At 40.4% G+C, this 17,509-nt stretch overlaps 1 pseudogene; it reads right to left on the bottom strand.

Annotated features, from left to right (window-relative positions):
• Positions 1–12,092: 12,092 nt before the first annotated feature.
• Positions 12,093–12,210, bottom strand: LOC124557313 (annotated as a pseudogene).
• Between the last annotated feature and the right edge of the window lie 5,299 nt (positions 12,211–17,509).

The raw sequence follows: 17,509 nt of genomic DNA, 5'->3' as shown, positions 1-17,509 counted from the left end.
TCAATGCTGTCGTAATGTAGTTTTCGAAAGGTACTTGTTTCATATAGTACATTGTAAACTGGTCTTCTGCTGCTTCCAAACCTATGTTATTGGATGCACCCTGTGGACATCGTGATAAAGCATCTGCTAATACATTCGCTGGTCCTGGTATGTGTGTAATAGTGAAGTCAAATTCTTGTAGTATTAACATCCATCTGGCTAACCTCCCATGAGTTAGTTTGACGGATAACAGAAATTCTAATGCTTTGTGGTCAGTGTATGCTTTTGTTTTTCTTCCGAATAGGAAGTATCGAAAACGTTGGAAGCTCCATACAATGGCCAATGCTTCCAGCTCTGTGACTGAATGGTTTTTTTCGCTTTTTGTGAGTACCCGACTGGCAAATGCAATTGTTCTATATGATCTTAGCCCTGCCTGTTCGTATCCTTGGAATAAAACAACCCCTAAACCTGTTTTAGCACTATCAGTGGCCATACAAAAATTTTGTGTTAGATCAGGATGTGCTAAAAACGGTGCTGTGGTTGGTGCGTTTTTCACTTCTAAAAATTCTTCATTGGCTTGTTGATCCCATACCCATGGCGTGTTTTTTCCAGTCAATGCACATAGGCGTGGTGTTGGGAGAGAGTCGATACAAATAAAATTTTTTGTAGAATCCGGTCAGACCTAGAAATCCTCTGAGAGTTTTCTTATTATATGGAGTACAGAATTCTTTGATTGCCGTTAGTTTTTCTGGGTCGGGCATTACCCCTTTCTCGGAAATTATGTGTCCTTGAAATTTGACCTCTCGCCTTCCAAATTTGGATTTTGTTATATTTACAGTGACCCCATGCACTTCCATGATCTGTAAAAACTGATTTAATGTGTCGTTGTGATGTTCTCAAGAGGGTTCTGCTATAATCACATCATCAACATAACAAGTAATTTTTCGTAAAATTTCAGGACTTAGTATAGTATTAAACCCCCTAATAAACGCTGCTGATGACATGTTTAAACCAAATGGAAATCATTTAAACTGGTAACATCTACCGAATACGATAAATGCTGTAAATTTTCTACATTCTGGGGCCAATTCTATTTGCCAGAAACTACTCCATAAATCAATTGATGAAAATATCTTAGCACCGTGGAAGTTTTGTATGTATTCCTCTAATTTTTCTGGGCGATCTGTCTCAGTGATTATGATTGTGTTGATCTGTCTGGAATCAAGCACTAACCTGATGCTCCCATCTCGTTTTTGTACAATATGGAGCGGGCTGTTATTTGTGGAGGTAGCTGGTTCAATAATATCGTCATCTAACATTTTAGATATCTCCTGGAATACTTTATGCCTGTAGCTTAATGGGATTGTATAGGGTGGCACTCTAAATGGTTTGTGTTGTTTTACTTCAAACTTGTACTGAAAGTGTTTAATACTGCCAGTCCTAGGTAAAAATACCTCTGCTTTATCTCGTAAAATACACTCTAATTCTCTTTTACTGTGTTCCGAAATTCCTTAAACTTCTTGCAATTTTTCGTCGATTTCATTATGGACTTCTAACATGAGTTGAGGCGATTCCCCCTTTTGTGCATACCATTCTAATTCTTCATCCTCTTTATCTCGTGTCATTCTTAATTGTTTGTTTATAATTGGTATTTCTTCTAATTTTAGCTTTTGCTCAAAGAGAAGTGTGACATTCCCGAATGTTACGCTACCTTTCCCCACATCTATTATCGCTCGTCTCTCATTTAAAAAATCTGCACCTATAATCAATTCTACAATTAGTTTAGGTATAATCACGAAATTGGCTTCGATCTTTTGACCTTGACACGAAAGAGTTAACCTTGTTTGTCTCGTAACTTCCGCAGCATTGTTTCTAATAGGACCTCTTACTTTAATATTACGTGTTTTCAGAACTGGCAATTCCTCATTGGCATTACACTGCATGAATAAATTTTCTGAGATCGTAGTCAGTTCACTTCCGCTATCAATTACAATATTGACTGGGATATGCTTTACCATGGCCTTCACAATTGGTTGAATTTGAAAGGGTTGGTTCTGTTCTTCTTCTTGCATCAACGATTCCTCCACTGAATCATACATGAGTCTTTTTAGGAATTTCCCTTGTGAATTCGAACTTCCTGTAGGACAAGCTTCGACTGCTACTTCTCTCTCTTTTATATCCTCTTCTCTATTTCTTGCTTCATTTACGCTTTCTTCAACATCCTCTACTTTTTCCTCATTCTCGTCTATCTTCTCCTTCTTCGTCGCTACTTCCACATAATCGCATCTAAATGCTCTAATTATCGCTTCATAACTTCCTTCATTGTTTACGTTGGGTTGTGTGCCCACTCGTAACTTATTTTCAACTTCTGTCGACTGCGCATTATCCTCATTGAATTCGCTTTCCCTGGTTTCCATCTCAAATCCTCTGGAATACTCATTACTTCGTCCTTTCCTCCTACATTCGTTGTGCATGCCTCTGGTAATTCATCTTCCTCGTCAGTATTCTCCCAATTAATTTCGTCCCAACACGATATTGTTATTTTCTTGTCTTCGTTTTCATCTGGTCCCTGCGGATTTGTTTCTTCCTTCTTCTCTTCTCGTGATAAGATTTGTACTTCTCTGTTCAAGGTGCTGCAATTGCCCTGGGTCGATGCGTCATTCTATTTGGCATGGGCGCTCAGCTGTCAATTTGAACGTTTATCGGGGTTTGGTGGTCATACCTCCACCTCTTCTATCTGTATTCTCTTTTCTTGTTCAGCTTGTTGATAGTGGTTTCTTTGTTGATAATTTGTCGGTCTATTGGTTCTCGAGTACCCGTTCCGGTTGTCGTTATTCCCTCTGTAATAGTTGTTGCCGTTCCTGGGTGAATTATAGTTATTGCCATATTCTCTTCTAAATCCATAACCGGTTCTTTGTTGAAATCTATTGTCGTTTCTTGGTGCGAAGTTATCACATGGTTCGCAATTATTGTTTCTTCGTACTGTGTCTTGTGGATTCCACTGCTTTTTGCTTTCGTTTTCACGTGAGCTTCGTCTTTTTCTTGCGTCATCTTCCGAAAATGTGAACTCTAGTTCCCTTAGAATACGTCATTGCCTCCACGACCTACTAATGATTGCTGGTATTTCAATGGTAGCTTCATCGCGCATAATTTAATCAAATCTCCGTCACTGTATGGTACATCTAAGCATTGATTTTTCTTTGCAATTAATTCGAAAAATTTCACGGGACTCTTCTCTCCTGAATTTTCAAAATATGGGTTCTGTAATAATTCGTACTTCACTCTGTTCTGTGCTTCGCTGGACCAATATCGTGAGAGAGACTTCTCTCTGAAATCTTCGTACGATCGACATGTCGCTGCAACATTCTGCATGGTTTCTGCGACTGTTCCTGACATGTGTGCACATATAAAGTCTAATTTGTGTGCTAGCGTCCAGTGTTCTGGTAATCCTACTCGGAATTGATCAATAAAAGTTCGTGGATGTAATGAGTTTCCTTCTCGAAAGTGTTGAAATTTTCTGAGTGTGAGGAATTGATCGTTGTCGTACTTCGTCATAGTTCCATACGAAATTCGCGATTCTTCGCCACTTTTGTTTCTGATAATTTCTTCCGTCGTTCTTTCCGGTTGTGGTAGATCCATTGGATATTTTCCACTGTAACTTTCGCCTACCATTGCGTAGTATCGTTGGAGTGGTAAGCAATAATTTTCTTCCATCGGTTGTGAACGTGTAGCTGAATGCACTGCACTGTACTCTTCGCGACCTGGCTTTCCATTGTCAGGTATTGGTTCGGTATCTTGTCTGGCTAACCTTGCTGCTTCATTGCACGATCCAAACTGTCTTGAAACATACATTTGTGGTTCCGCATGTGTTTGTGATGACGTTTGTTCATCAAGAATTTCGAAACGTGTTTGTTGCTGTGCAGGCTGTCTGATTTCACGTATGTTACTTTCCGCCTGTAATTGGAATCGCAAATGCGTAATATCTTCGTTAATTGCTTGTTTTTCCGGTGCTGTTACAGATACGGATGTGGTTGCAGACTCTGTGCTTGTTCGATCCTGTTCACTACGCTATTCAATGGTTTGCAACAACTCTGTTCGCAATTTCTGAAATTGTCGCTTCGTTTGCGCTTCTATTTTGACTATGCGGTTATCATATCTTTTCAGCGCTGCTTTTGTGATACGTTTGTGTAACACACTGTTTTCAACAACTTCACGCGCTGTACCTGCTGCTTGTCTAGTAATTACGTTTATCTGTTTCTCTAGTTTCTTGACTTCTCCCTGGGTGTTGTTACGTAATGTTTTGATCTCGTCCTGAATGTCATTACGCAATGTTTGTACGTCCACTTGTACCTTGTCAATGTCTGTTTTCAATTGATTGTGACCTGTTATTAAGTTTCCTACCACTTCTCGAGATTCTTTTGCCTCGTCTTCAATATGACTTTGGTGTAACTGAATTTTTTTGTTTTATTCTTTACTATCACGCATTTATCTTGTGGTTTCTGCATTCTGAATTTGAATTTGGTTCGCTATATCTTTATTTTGCCTTGTCATGGTTTCTGTAATTTGTTGTAATAATTCTGCCAGATTGGTGGGTCCTATTGCGTTTTCTTCCGACGTCCTATGCTCTGTGTTTTCGCCCACGCGTTGGTTCGCAACCGATTGCATTGAACTGTGCTGTGACACGTTTCTGCTCGCATTCCTTGTACTCTGTGGTGAGGGAGCTATGATTACTTGTACTATGCGTTCTACGTATTCAAGACGCAAGTTAGAATCCTCATCGACTGTCTCTCCACTTTCCTGCTCCTCTGTCGTATGCTGACTTACGTTTTCTATGCCTTGACGTACATTATCCTCGTTATGGTGCGTTATATGTCCTATTTCTCGCGATACTGCATCGTCTGTTGTACTGTCCTCTATTCTCTGTCCATCTTCATGCTGGGTCTCTACCTCAATTCGGTCAAGGTCTCGATTTGCCATTGCTAATCTTTCCGAATCCCTTATTTTCTGTTTTAAAAGCAATTCAGGCGCCCTACTTCGAGTGAACATGCGCTCATACGATCTCACGCGTTTCATAAACTTTTTGCACACACGACTTGACACTTATTATACCCAAGACTGACAATGCATTCACTTACTTGTTGGGTCAGAACCAACTTGTCAACGATGTATCCGCCACCTGTGCGCTTACATTGAGGAGAAAACTTAATTCTAACAATTTTTAAAATTCATAACTTAATTATGCTATTGTCTCTGCTAGAATGTCTCACTATCTATCGCTGCAGCTACTGTTTTTAACTATTTATGCCTTTAAAAAAAAATTTATTTGGTACGAAAATTTTTTAACACGATATTTTTCTGACCTAGTTAGGCACGTGATCGACCTTCGATCATGGTATTTTACCATCCTGGGAGCGTCGCCATTTTCTAACATTCTGCGTGGTGTCTGTTTGTTCTATATCGTGTCTCCCTACCACTTTCGCGCAACGACGATCTGAGCGTGTTTTTTAGGGTATTGACTAGTTTGAACCTGGGACCTGTTGCTGGTAAGGAGACGCCAGACCACACATGGCATGTAGAGTTCAGAAGAGTTCAGTGAGACTACCGATGATATAACCAAATACTTAATGATATCAGCGTCAGCTCCACTGCACTCCCTGTAAAAGAATCTTAATACTAACTAAATTTAAGGGAAGGGGTTCAAGGCTTTCCTATTTTTTAGTTAGCTGGTAAAATAACGTCGAAAAAGCAGTTAAGTTTACCACTGGAAATTTTATTCTACTCACAAAACATTGTTTATAAATTGCACTATTGATAAAAGGAAATGTTTTAATACAGGATGATAAAAACCAACTGCATTCAACAAAAATGTGAACGAATATTCCCTGAGTGGGTTTCCAAGTTCAACAATGGATCGAAGGATGACCTATGCCATATCACATCTATAATCTAGGTTTAAATTAAGTTTCACAAAAGAGAAAACTATCAAAATGGTCTACAGTGACCCTCAATTATCTTTAATTACTTATCTAACTTGTCGTAAATTACAGTGGCTGATGTGGCTTCTCAATAACAATCTAACAGAAAAATCATCGCGTTTCAGATTTTTACTTCAAGTGGCAAATGTGAACACCATGAGCTTTAATTGACGATCGACACTAGTATTACGCAAAAAGGGGGTGTAACAGATGAGACTTCTGCAGTTCTGAGTGAAGCTTTATGCGCTGTTATGCGGAATCGCGTGCGTTCATTACCTTGTCGGTGTTCGTCAGGGTGCAGCGGGCAGCACAGCTCCGCTCACCTCGCCGTCTCGGAAGCAACTCTCTCCTAACTTCTCCTTACTACAATTTACCGAAATTGGTTAAAAAAAAACTATCTGGCTGTGTTTTTATCTGACCAATCAGGCTCTCAATGTTAACCTTAAGCTCCGCCTACAAAAATTCTGTCTATCCAATGAGAAACGTCATACTTTTCGTGATGGGGCAATGTTTTTAAAGTTTGCAACGTAACAGAGACGCGAAAAAATCTCACGCTAAGACTTGCAGCTGGTGTGGTCCTTTTAGTGTTATCGTAAGATCTATACTGTTCTTCTGGAGCGTTCTATCTTTTAACATGGGCTGGTGGGTGGACCTGACGTAACAGAGACGCGAAAAAGTCTCACGCTAAAACTTGCGGCTGGGGTGGACCTTTTAGTGTTATCGTAACATCTATTCTGTTCTTCTGGAGGGCTCTAGCTTTTAACATGGGCTGGGGGGGGGGGTGGTCCTAGCGGTTAGCTGGCGACGTGGGTGTCCGTCCCTTATCGTAGGGCCTTCTAGCTTAACACGGTTCTGCTCTCGGCTTCTGTTCTCGTTTCTCCCCTTGGAACTGCGTCTGTCTCCCGGTGGTAAGGTATGACATGCATTTAGGCATTCTTGTGTTAGTCTGTATATTCCATTTGCTCACTCGTTACTCGTATTACTTTGGTTAATTTAATGTCACGATTTATTCGGAGCTATGTGACATAAGACTGGATTTGCTTATCATGTCAGGGTTTTCATGGAAGGTGTTGGATTTGCCGGACACCTTACAAAATAGTGAAGGCAGCAGAGGATTAAGTAGGTAAAAAGACGAGGACTAGTAAAAATTCTTGTGTAATAGAAGAAATGCTGAATTTAATTGATGAAAGGAGAAAATGTAAAAATACAGTAAATGAAGCAGGCGAAAAGGAATAGAAACGTCTCAAAACTCAGATCGACAGGAAGTATGAAATGGCTAAGCAGGGATGGCTAGAGGACAAATGTAAGGATTTAGAAGCATTTATCACTTGGGGTGAGATAGATACTGCCTACAGGAAAATTTAGGAGACCTTTGGGGAAAAGAAAGCGTCCAGTATGCATATCAAGAGCTCGGATGTGAAAACCAGTCCTAAGCAAAGAAGGGAAAGCAGAAAGTTGGAAGGAGTATATAGAGGATCTAAACAAGGGTGATGTACTAGAGGGCAATATTATGGAAATGGAAGAGGACGTAGAGGAAGATGAAATGGGAGAGATGGAAGACCTAAGTCGAAACCAGGCCCCAGGAGTAGACAACACTCCATTACAACTACTGACGGCCTTGGGAGAGCAATCCATGACAAAACTCTTCCATCTGGTGAACAATATGTGTGGGACAGGGAAAATACCCTCAGACATCAAGAAGAATATAATAACTCTCATCCCATAGAAATCAGGTGTAGACTGGTATGAAAATTACCTAAGTACCAGTTTCATAAGTCATGGTAGCAAAATACTAACACGAATTCTTTACAGAAGAACCGAAAAGATGGTAGAAGCCGACCTCGGGGAAGACCAGTTTGGATTCCATAGAAATGTTGTAACACGCGAGGCAATACTAACTCTACGGTTTGTTTTAGGAGATACGATAAGGAAAGGCAAACCGAAATTTCGGTCATTTGCAGACCTACAGAAAGCATTTGACAGTGTTGACCGGAGTACTCTCTTTCAAATACTGAAGGCGTCATGGGTAAAATATGGAGAGCGAAAGGCTGTATACAATTTGTACAGAAACCAGATGGCAGTTATAAGAGTCGAGGGGCATCAAAGGAAAGAAAAATTTTGAATATGAATTAGAATCCATGGAAAAGAAATAAAAAGTTTGAGGTTTGCTCACGACATTGTAATTCTTTAAGAAACAGCGGAGAACATGGAAGCGCAGTTGAACGGAATGGACAGTGTCTTGAAAGGAGGATATAAGATGAACATCAACAAAAGCAAAAAGAGGATGATGGAATGTAGTTGAATTAAATCATGCTATGCTGAGAGAATTAGATTAAGAAATGAGACACTTAAAGCAGTAAATGAGTTTTGGTATTTTGGAAGCAAAATAACTGATGATGGTCGAAGTAGGAAGGATACAGACTGTCTATGACACGGAAAGCGTTTCCGAAGGATAGACATCTGTTAACATCGAGTATTGAAATAATCTGAAAGTATTTCTACGGCTTATAGCCATGTATAGAAGTCAGACATGGACGATCACTAGTTTGGACAAGAAGAGAACAGAAGCTTTCGAAATGTTGTGCTACAGAACAATGTTGAAGATTAGATGGACTGATCACGTAACTAATGAGAAGGTACTTAGTAGAATTGGGGAGAAGAGGAATTTATGGCACAACTTAACTAGAAGAAGGAATCGGTTGGTAAGAGACGTTCTGAGTCATCAAGGGCTCACCCGTTTAGTACTGGAGGGAAGCGTGGAGGGCAAAAATCGTAGAGGGTGACCAAGAGAGGAATGGACTAGGAAGATTCAGAGGAATGTAGGTTGCGGTAGTTACTGGGAGATGAAGAGGCTTGCACAGGATACAGTAGCATGGAGATCTGCTTCAAACCAGTCTCTGGAATGAAGACCACAACAAGAACAAGATATTAAACGACATTTCAGGCAACATTACATGTGGGGGAAAGCGCTATTTGATAATCACGTGCCTCTCCAATCATGTGGTAAACATTTTGCAGGTTGGCTTTGTTTTATGCTGCTTTTTTGGATTTGGAATTTAAGAAAATTTCTTCAGGTTGGTGTGAATTATATTTCTCCCATAAATTTTTTGGAAATAAAAGAGATCAAGCGATCAATATGATTCCAAACAATGCACGAATTTGATTTGGATGTTACGTTCAAATGGGTTCAAATGGCTCTGAGCACTATGGGACTCAACTGCCGAGGTCATTAGTCCCCTAGAACTTAGAACTAGTTAAACCTAACTAACCTAAGGACATCACAAACATCCATGCCCGAGGCAGGATTCGAACCTGCGACCGTAGCGGTCTTGCGGTTCCAGACTGCATCGCCTTTAACCGCACGGCCACTTCGGCCGGCGGATGTTACGTGTTGCGGGCGTCATTAATGCATACATCCTAGCTTCTGTCACTCTCCAATTAACTCAGAGCTTGATATGCACACCAGGAAGTAGCACGTACTACGACGTTCACAATTGTCAGTGGGTGGAAAGACATTGGAACCGGCACATTTAACAACGGAATGCGAAGAAAGAAGCATTCATATTAACTAGGATGCACGGTGTACAGCCTGCCTACCGTAGTTTCTTGGAATCTGACAGGTAGTCGGTCGACTCGCTCTCCTCATTTGAGTCCTTCAAATGATTTTTAGTTCGTCTATTTCGGCGCACATTACATCGTCGCTTGATATGATTTTCCTATAGAGCCCGATCTGTATGTGCGCCCGTTGTAATCCTCTCTTTTGTCGCGGTTAGAGTGGAACTCCGACTATAAGAATTTGTCTCCAAAAAGTCAGTGCTAAATTTGGTCCTCGAATCCAACAAGACGTAAACCAGCCGATGGAAAGGCATCATAATGTGTACGCACCTGCTGCAAAATCTGGAAATCGTTATTGGACAAAGTTTCGTGTCTTTATATAAAAGTGGAGCCGTTTCAGTATAATAATGACTTGTGGATTGGGAAGACTTTATTCCTCCTGACAAGATGGTCAGGATTTCTATTAATACGGAATATCAATGTGTTCATTAAAGTAATGCTACCAAAGTGTATACTGTTCTATCAACCCTACGACGTATACTGCTATTAACAGATGTAGAATGTTCTTAGCCCACTACAAAACCCCCTATTCTCATGACAAAGCAAACAGAACTTACAAGTAGAAGTGATGAAGCTCATAAAATATACCACTTTATCCGTAATTAACTGCATGCTCCAGCTAGGGAAAAAATGTTTTGATACGCTTGGTCTGTCGCGAAAAATTCGCCAGATCGCGAAGTATTCGGAACATTAACGAAGGCGCATTTCGAGATATTATTCACATTAAAGAGTCGCTCGTGGTGCTGCGATCTTTAATGCTTTGAACATTTTTGAGCTAGATATCACTCTGGGGAAGATACTGGTTCTCTTACAGTACAAAAGTAAAAATCAAAGGAACAAATGGTGGACCAGAATTTATATTCTCTCATTTTTAAAAACTGTTAGTTACATAATGTTATACAAGATCTGTGATGATAAACTCTGATTTTAACACTATTTTAAATGCTTATTTAATATCTAAATAACTCAACTCTATTTCTCTACATCACAAAAGTATTGGTGTCACTGACATAACGTACTTCCATGACAGCGAAAGGAAAAAATAGCAGCATAAGACTGGACTTTAACAGTTTCAGGAAATTGCTGATGTAACTCCACGACCGCACATTGAACGCGGAGATTTTGCAGGAATTTCAAACCAGAAACGTAGATCGGCCAATCCATACGGTTCCCAAATGTTGGTCCTGGGAAACCAACACACTGTTGAAGTTAATCACCATCCTTCTGGACTACTATGATGTGATTAGGCTTATTAAACTAAGAGTAAACCATATTGTTTTCGAGGAAACTGACTGTTCCATTTCCTGCATTTTGAGGACTTTATTTTATTTTTTCATGTCTTGCTGAAACTATGTCGTTGCTGAGCTTTTCCAAGAAGCTGTAGGATGCTAGCTGATGACTGCATCTAACTGGGAATAGGATGGTGAAAGTGTCAGGTGGCGGACATTCCTCACTGCGATCTCGAGTTATCAAAATGTTTAAAACGACTCGACGAGATCTTCAGTTACATGCGTTTGATGCTTGTTAGTAATGTAGGGGCGATTTCAAAACGGAAATACTTCCTGAAGAAATGATTTAGGTTTCATCTAGAAATTTAATTTACTTCAGCATTGTTTCACCAGATTTCATTGCCTTACCAACGCTTAACCGTTTCAAGTGATTCCATGTTAATGTAAAGGGTGAGGTGTCTAGTCTCGACGCCTGTTGTACTTCTGGTTTTACCCTATTTATGTTATCCTCATCCTTTTAGTTAAGCGAGAGTCAATGAGCAAGGGCCTCATGAGACAATCTGATGTGTAGGAAGTCTCTTCAGTGAATTATTAATCTTTACCAGCAGTCTCCAAGATTAAATGAAATTCCAGTTAGCACTGTCCACTAGATCAGATCCGGCCAGAGGTGCTGTAATATGTAAACCAGCGGTCTGTTTTGGCAATTATACCTCGATAATGGAAGTATAATTGTTGTGATCGTCTAGAGGGGCTGTTACTCTGAAATAACCCAGAGATAAACTAGAAGCAAAATGTGACAACTACAAAATACGGCATGGACATTCTGTCCCACGCTCACCTACCGTAGCTTCTTACAGTTACTTTGGTCCTTCTTTATCTTAAGCTGTCTGAAAATTTAAGAGCTCATTTATCAGCGCCTTCCGTTGGTATTAACAAAGCATCACCATCAGCTGTTTTGCAATCGTTACTATTAGGTGATACCTTTCAACTATTTGGCCTTTGTTCAACGAATGTTTTGCCAAAGTATGCAACATTACAATGCATGTTGTTTACTTTTAATGTTAATAGCATCTAACTAAACTAAAACTCATCCCGAACAGGCCATGAAGGTCCAACGGTACCGACCGCCCGCCGTGTCATCCTCAGCTCATAGGCGTCACTGGATGCGGATATGGAGGGGCATGTGGTCACCACATCGCTCTCGCGGCCGTACGTCAGTTTCCGAGACTGGAGCCGCTACTTTTCAATCAAGTAGCTCCTCAGTTTGCCTCACAAGGGCTGAGTGCACCCCGCTTGCCAACAGCGCTCGGTAGACTTGATGGTCATCCATCCAACTGCTAGCCCAGCCCGACAGTGCTTAACTTCGATGATCTGAAGGGAACCGGTGTTACCACTGAGGCAAAGCCGTTGGCATTAACAGTATCTGATGATGCTAAAAATCGAACAGCTTACAGCGAACGTTTCTTCTAGATAGCAGTGTGCTTAAGCAGAGGGGAAATATTATCTACGACAGCTATAAAAGAGGAGAACCGCAGAAATAATTTTCCCTGCTATTTATTTACGATATTTAAGCTACAGTCGGTGCATCTGGATATTATTCGTAACTAAGCTTTAGACCAAAATCATAGTTACAGAAATGCGAATAACATTCCACGACTTATCCTACGTATTTTTTGCTACGAGTCAACGCAGTAGCAGCCGGCGACACACTGTCTTTGTAGGGCGAACTCCCGGACGCGAGCCAGCTCAAGATTCACATTGGCTGAGCTGCCGTATTCCACTTGTCGTTAGTTTCATGAAGAATTGGCAACAATGTCGAATACGTTTGGCAGCTATGTGACTGTCGAATTTCTTCCTGCTTTGGTTCAGAATTATCCTAGTAAATTTACTCGATATGTTCTTGTAATTTAGATTAAATGTTTTAATTATTCTCATTTAAGGAATGACATAGAGGTAGCAAAATTATGGTACGGAGATCAAGAAGGTCGTTCAAACAGAAACTGCGGCTTACTTTGCAATTTACGTTGCATATTCTCTGTCTTGGCTATCATTGGAACAACAAGAGAGTGCTGTTTGCGGCTGTTGTGTTTTGAGTTAGTGGTAAATCATTGGCCCTTTAAGAGGAAGAAATTGTTAGCTTTTAGTTCTAATCTCGCTGGTCACAGGATTTTTACCTCTTCTGTGAAAGAACCACTAGCGGACAAGTCGACAATGAGTAAAAAATCTTAAGATAACCTATCCTCTGTAAGTTTTGTCTCTACCTTGATTCTGTATCATTTGGAAATAAAAGTGAGAATCGTTCAGAATTTCACGCTTGTTAATGCCTTCTCTTTCTGCTTCTGTCCGTTGTATTGACTTAATTGTAGCTCTGAAAACTTGTTAACTGGATTTCGTTACGCATCTCTCCCTACTGCTACATTTATATGCTTTCATTTTTGCACTTAAAAATGTTCAAATGTGGGTGAATTCCTAAGGGACCAAACTGGTGAGGTTATCGGTTCCCAGGCTTACACACTACTTAAATTAACGTAAACTAACTTATGCTAAGAACAACACACACACCCATGCCCGAGGGAGGACTCTAACCTCCGGCGTGAGGAGCCACGCAGTCAGTGACATGGCGCCTCTAACGGCGCGGCTTTATTACTCCCTGTAAAGCTACATCAGTATCAGTTTGGGCTGAACGTAGACACAGACCGTTTCGAAGTCGAAAGTGCGTATCATTTTGCTAATTAGGGACACTTTATTTTATTGAAAGAAGACTTTTTTCGTAGTGTTATCATGATCAGCTGTAACTCACTTTTATTAGTACAATCCATAATAAATGGCGTTTCTTCCTTAGTTTACTGAACACATCAAATAAACATAAGAGATAAATGAATCAGCAGCAGTTTAGACTTCACGTCTGCAGATAATATGTTGTTAGCACTTCGTCTCCTTGCACGTTATGCCGTGTTAACAAACAGTAAAGCTGTGCAGTTCAGCATAATGAAGAGGTGAGAGAGTCCCAAGTTCGACGATGTTTGATTGCGCTTCAGCGTTTCAGTGTAAGTTTCTTTGTTGACCTTGTTTGGGCAACAGGTACAGTCGACAAAGAAACTGTTCGAGTGGAATATGGTTAAGTTCAACATTCGGCATTCTCGGAGAGTACAGCCTCGTCGCAATTTGTGGCAACACTTTCACCCCGTTAATGCCCATTTTGCATTACAGCAACAACAATCTATCATAACAGCATGACGTACTATACATAACATAGGAAACTGATACTAATTAAACATCATACCTTGACGTATAACATTCCAAAGATGTTCGGCCTCTCATGAGGTTCCTCTTCTTCTAAATGTCTTGGCTCAAACTCGTCTAGGAATTGAACTGCACGCGTCGCATTACACACCCTAAATTAGACACTGGTGATCGTTTGGTTAAATTCTCTGGTTGATGGCAAGTTTGCGAAATTGTATGAAACAAAGTTAATGTAACTATAACAACAGTAATAATAATATCGGTAACTAAATTAACGGCCCATGAATGATATAGGCCACACAGTTGCGATTTGGTTAGAATAATGTTTATTCAGAAAGAAAACTAATAGCGAAAGTGGTCGTATTTAGAATTACTATTACACTTGAGCGCATATACATTTGACACGGTTCGATCATTCACAGTCTCATCGCGAAACACATGACCCATACTGCACCTCGGTATTTACACGAAAAGTTAAGAGTTCACACCAGGTGCGCGGCTGCTCACCGCTCAGAGACTAAGTCCCGCGATACCATACAACGGGAAATTTTCTGCTTCGTTTCACTTCCTAGCTGCCTAAAGACCGACTGTCCGCTTTCGCGTCCTAATCCGAACTGTACCCTTTGGTGTCTCCAGCCAAACTGTCCGCTTTCGCGTCTGCACCAGCACTGCCCGCTGCCTGTCCCCGGCTACGATTCCTGCGCGCCGATCATAGTCGCTCAACTGACTAGTGCAGTTCCCTTTCCTGAAGCCGCCCATCTGATTGGCTACAGCCTATTCTACATTATTTTACATTTTAACATATTTACATAACCAAAGCTTGACCACTTTCTCGTTGTAAATAAAGTAACAATAATATCCATTACATAATAAACGTTAAATTCTCTTACATAAAACCAGCACCATTTCCTTCCTAGCTTTGAATGCCAAAGCCAGTAGCTTTGCACCAATGTGCTTTCTGATAAATAAATAAAGAAAGAAAGTAGCTATTATGCACTAAACTTTACAACAAATATTCTATTACCTAATTATTCAATAAGGTGTCATGTTGTCACCGTTCCATGTATTTTGTGTGGAGGAAATGATGATCTGATGCTTAACTGAAAATACTGATAATTTGAATTTACTATATCTTTTAAACAAATAAAGTAACAGAGTTGATATTTACAACATTTGTCATTTTAATGATGCGCTTCTATGTGAAATGTCGATAGTTTAGATCGATTAAAGCGTTTAGATTTTAGCATTCAGGTCTTTGTTAGAAAACTTGTTAATTTCACTTTAACAGTAAATCCTAAACTATTATAGATATGATTAATATTCAATGTTTACTGGGATCACCATGAAAATTTATGGAGGTTGGTACATTAAAATGGCTGTGGCTTCGTTCTCTGCATTACTACAGAATTAAATAGTTTTCATAAATGGTTCCCTTTATGGACGATCTGAGAACTGCCATATTTAACACTCTCTCGCCACAAAATGCCTCTACGGGGTTTCCCTATGATGTAGCCCGCATCTCGTGGTCGTGCGGTAGCGTTCTCGCTTCCCACGCCCGGGTTCCCGGTTCGATTCCCGGCGGGGTCAGGGATTTTCTCTGCCTCGTGACGGCTGGGTGTTGTGTGCTGTCCTTAGGTTAGTTAGGTTTAAGTAGTTCTAAGTTCTAGGGGACTGATGACCATAGATGTTAAGTCCCATAGTGCTCAGAGCCATTTGAACCATTTTTTTTGAACCCTATGATGTAGGTTCTCGTCGGTCTCACTCGCACACTACAGCGCTTAGGGCTCAATAGACAAAAGACACCTGTGAGTTTCCCCATCTCGTGATGAATCTGCGCCCTTTGTGGCACTACGTCGTGGACGACAGGGTTCGTTTCACGATTCCTGTAGGGTGACTCTTTCAGCCATATATTGAAATGAGAGCGCAATGCTCGTTAACTCACAAGGATATAAACAGCAACCGTGAAAGAGGGAGTGATTTGACTGACAGCACTAGAAGTGGTCTGAAGGAAGTGTTAGCGTCCATTTTCAACTATCTCACTGTCGAAGTTCCTGGTCATTATACGCTGAACTATACCTCACGTCTTCTTATATCTCCATAGTGGTAGAAGACTACGGCCTTTCTGCGGTAGCTCCTCTTGTCTCGATGAATACAGCATTGGTGCATATCATTTTGTAGTCATTAAGAGAACTGCTGTAGCACGAATAACAAAAACTGTGCCACGAAACATGTGAAATTTTAAACGAAATTCATCAGATTTCTTTGAAGCGAATTCGTTTTATGGGAGTGAGAGAATATCATTATTTTGTGCAGGAAGTGATTTTAGATCTGCTGAACTTCTAGCAAGATCTTACTTTTACAATGCTCATATTTCACATGTAGGGAAGAGTAACTAATTGCATAATTATTCAGTTCTTTAACACAATGCAATTGGTGATGATATACTTATGATAAAACTACTTAGTCAAACGTAAACGCCCACCTCAACAGAAATCCTTTTGCCCTTTTATTTGAGAACACTGAAATATACTATTACTCTCACTTTATAAAACAATCAGTCCCAAAGTAGGATGCTAAGCCGAGAGATTTGTACATAATTTTATGCAGAAACTGTTCACAGAAGTATTAGACTAGTAGATAGAATGAGAAAGCAGAAGCAACAGAAAAAAATGATTCAGATGAAACTGAGTACGAGAGAATAAATGTTTAGCGATGAGCTCATAAAATTTGATCTTGAATTAAATTAAAAACACTCTGGTAAAACTAAGTTTAGCTATCGACGTAGTGGTCTGAATAAATCCTTTATATTATGTCAGAAAATATTTATTAAAGTCCGGATGGACGTGTGTAATGATCCAAAAGATATAAGTAGGTGCGAAATTTGCACGACTTTCCGAACCTCATAGGTCAAGCGTAGAATATGGACTTCCAGCGGAAAATCTGCATCGTTTTTCCGTATTTCCTAGGAAAGTAAAACTCAATAATGTTAGTGGTCTGCGGCTATGAAACTACAGGCGCCACATGATGGAATGCTTTGATCTTTGCCTTGTATTGTGTATAGTGTATTTAAACTGGGGATCTAGAAACGATGGAGAGGCTTCGTCCCGTGGTAGCCCTCAGTGGTTCACAACCCCACAACAGGCCACAACAGCCACCCAACCCACCGTCGCCCCACACCGAACCCAGGATTATTGTGCGGTTCGGCCGGGCGGATCCGTGCCGGGGACCAGCACGCCTTCACGCTCGGGAAGCAGCCAGTTAGACCGAGCGGTTAGCCGGGCGGTCTGCTCTTTGTCTTATTGGAATTACAATTTGATTCGGGGTAATGGCCATTTGTTTTCTGCTTTGACATTGTTTTTAATTTACCCACAAGGTAGTGTAATTACTGAAAATGAGTTTGAATATAGAGGAAAGGTGCTTATTACTGGATAGTTCGCTAATGTGAGAAAGCTAGGTTGTAACTAAATT

Source organism: Schistocerca americana, chromosome X, assembly GCF_021461395.2.
Source record: "Schistocerca americana isolate TAMUIC-IGC-003095 chromosome X, iqSchAmer2.1, whole genome shotgun sequence".
NCBI classification, from domain to species: Eukaryota; Metazoa; Arthropoda; class Insecta; order Orthoptera; family Acrididae; genus Schistocerca; species Schistocerca americana.
Note: the sequence above shows the minus strand (reverse complement) of the source record. Positions and strands in the feature narration are given on the sequence as shown.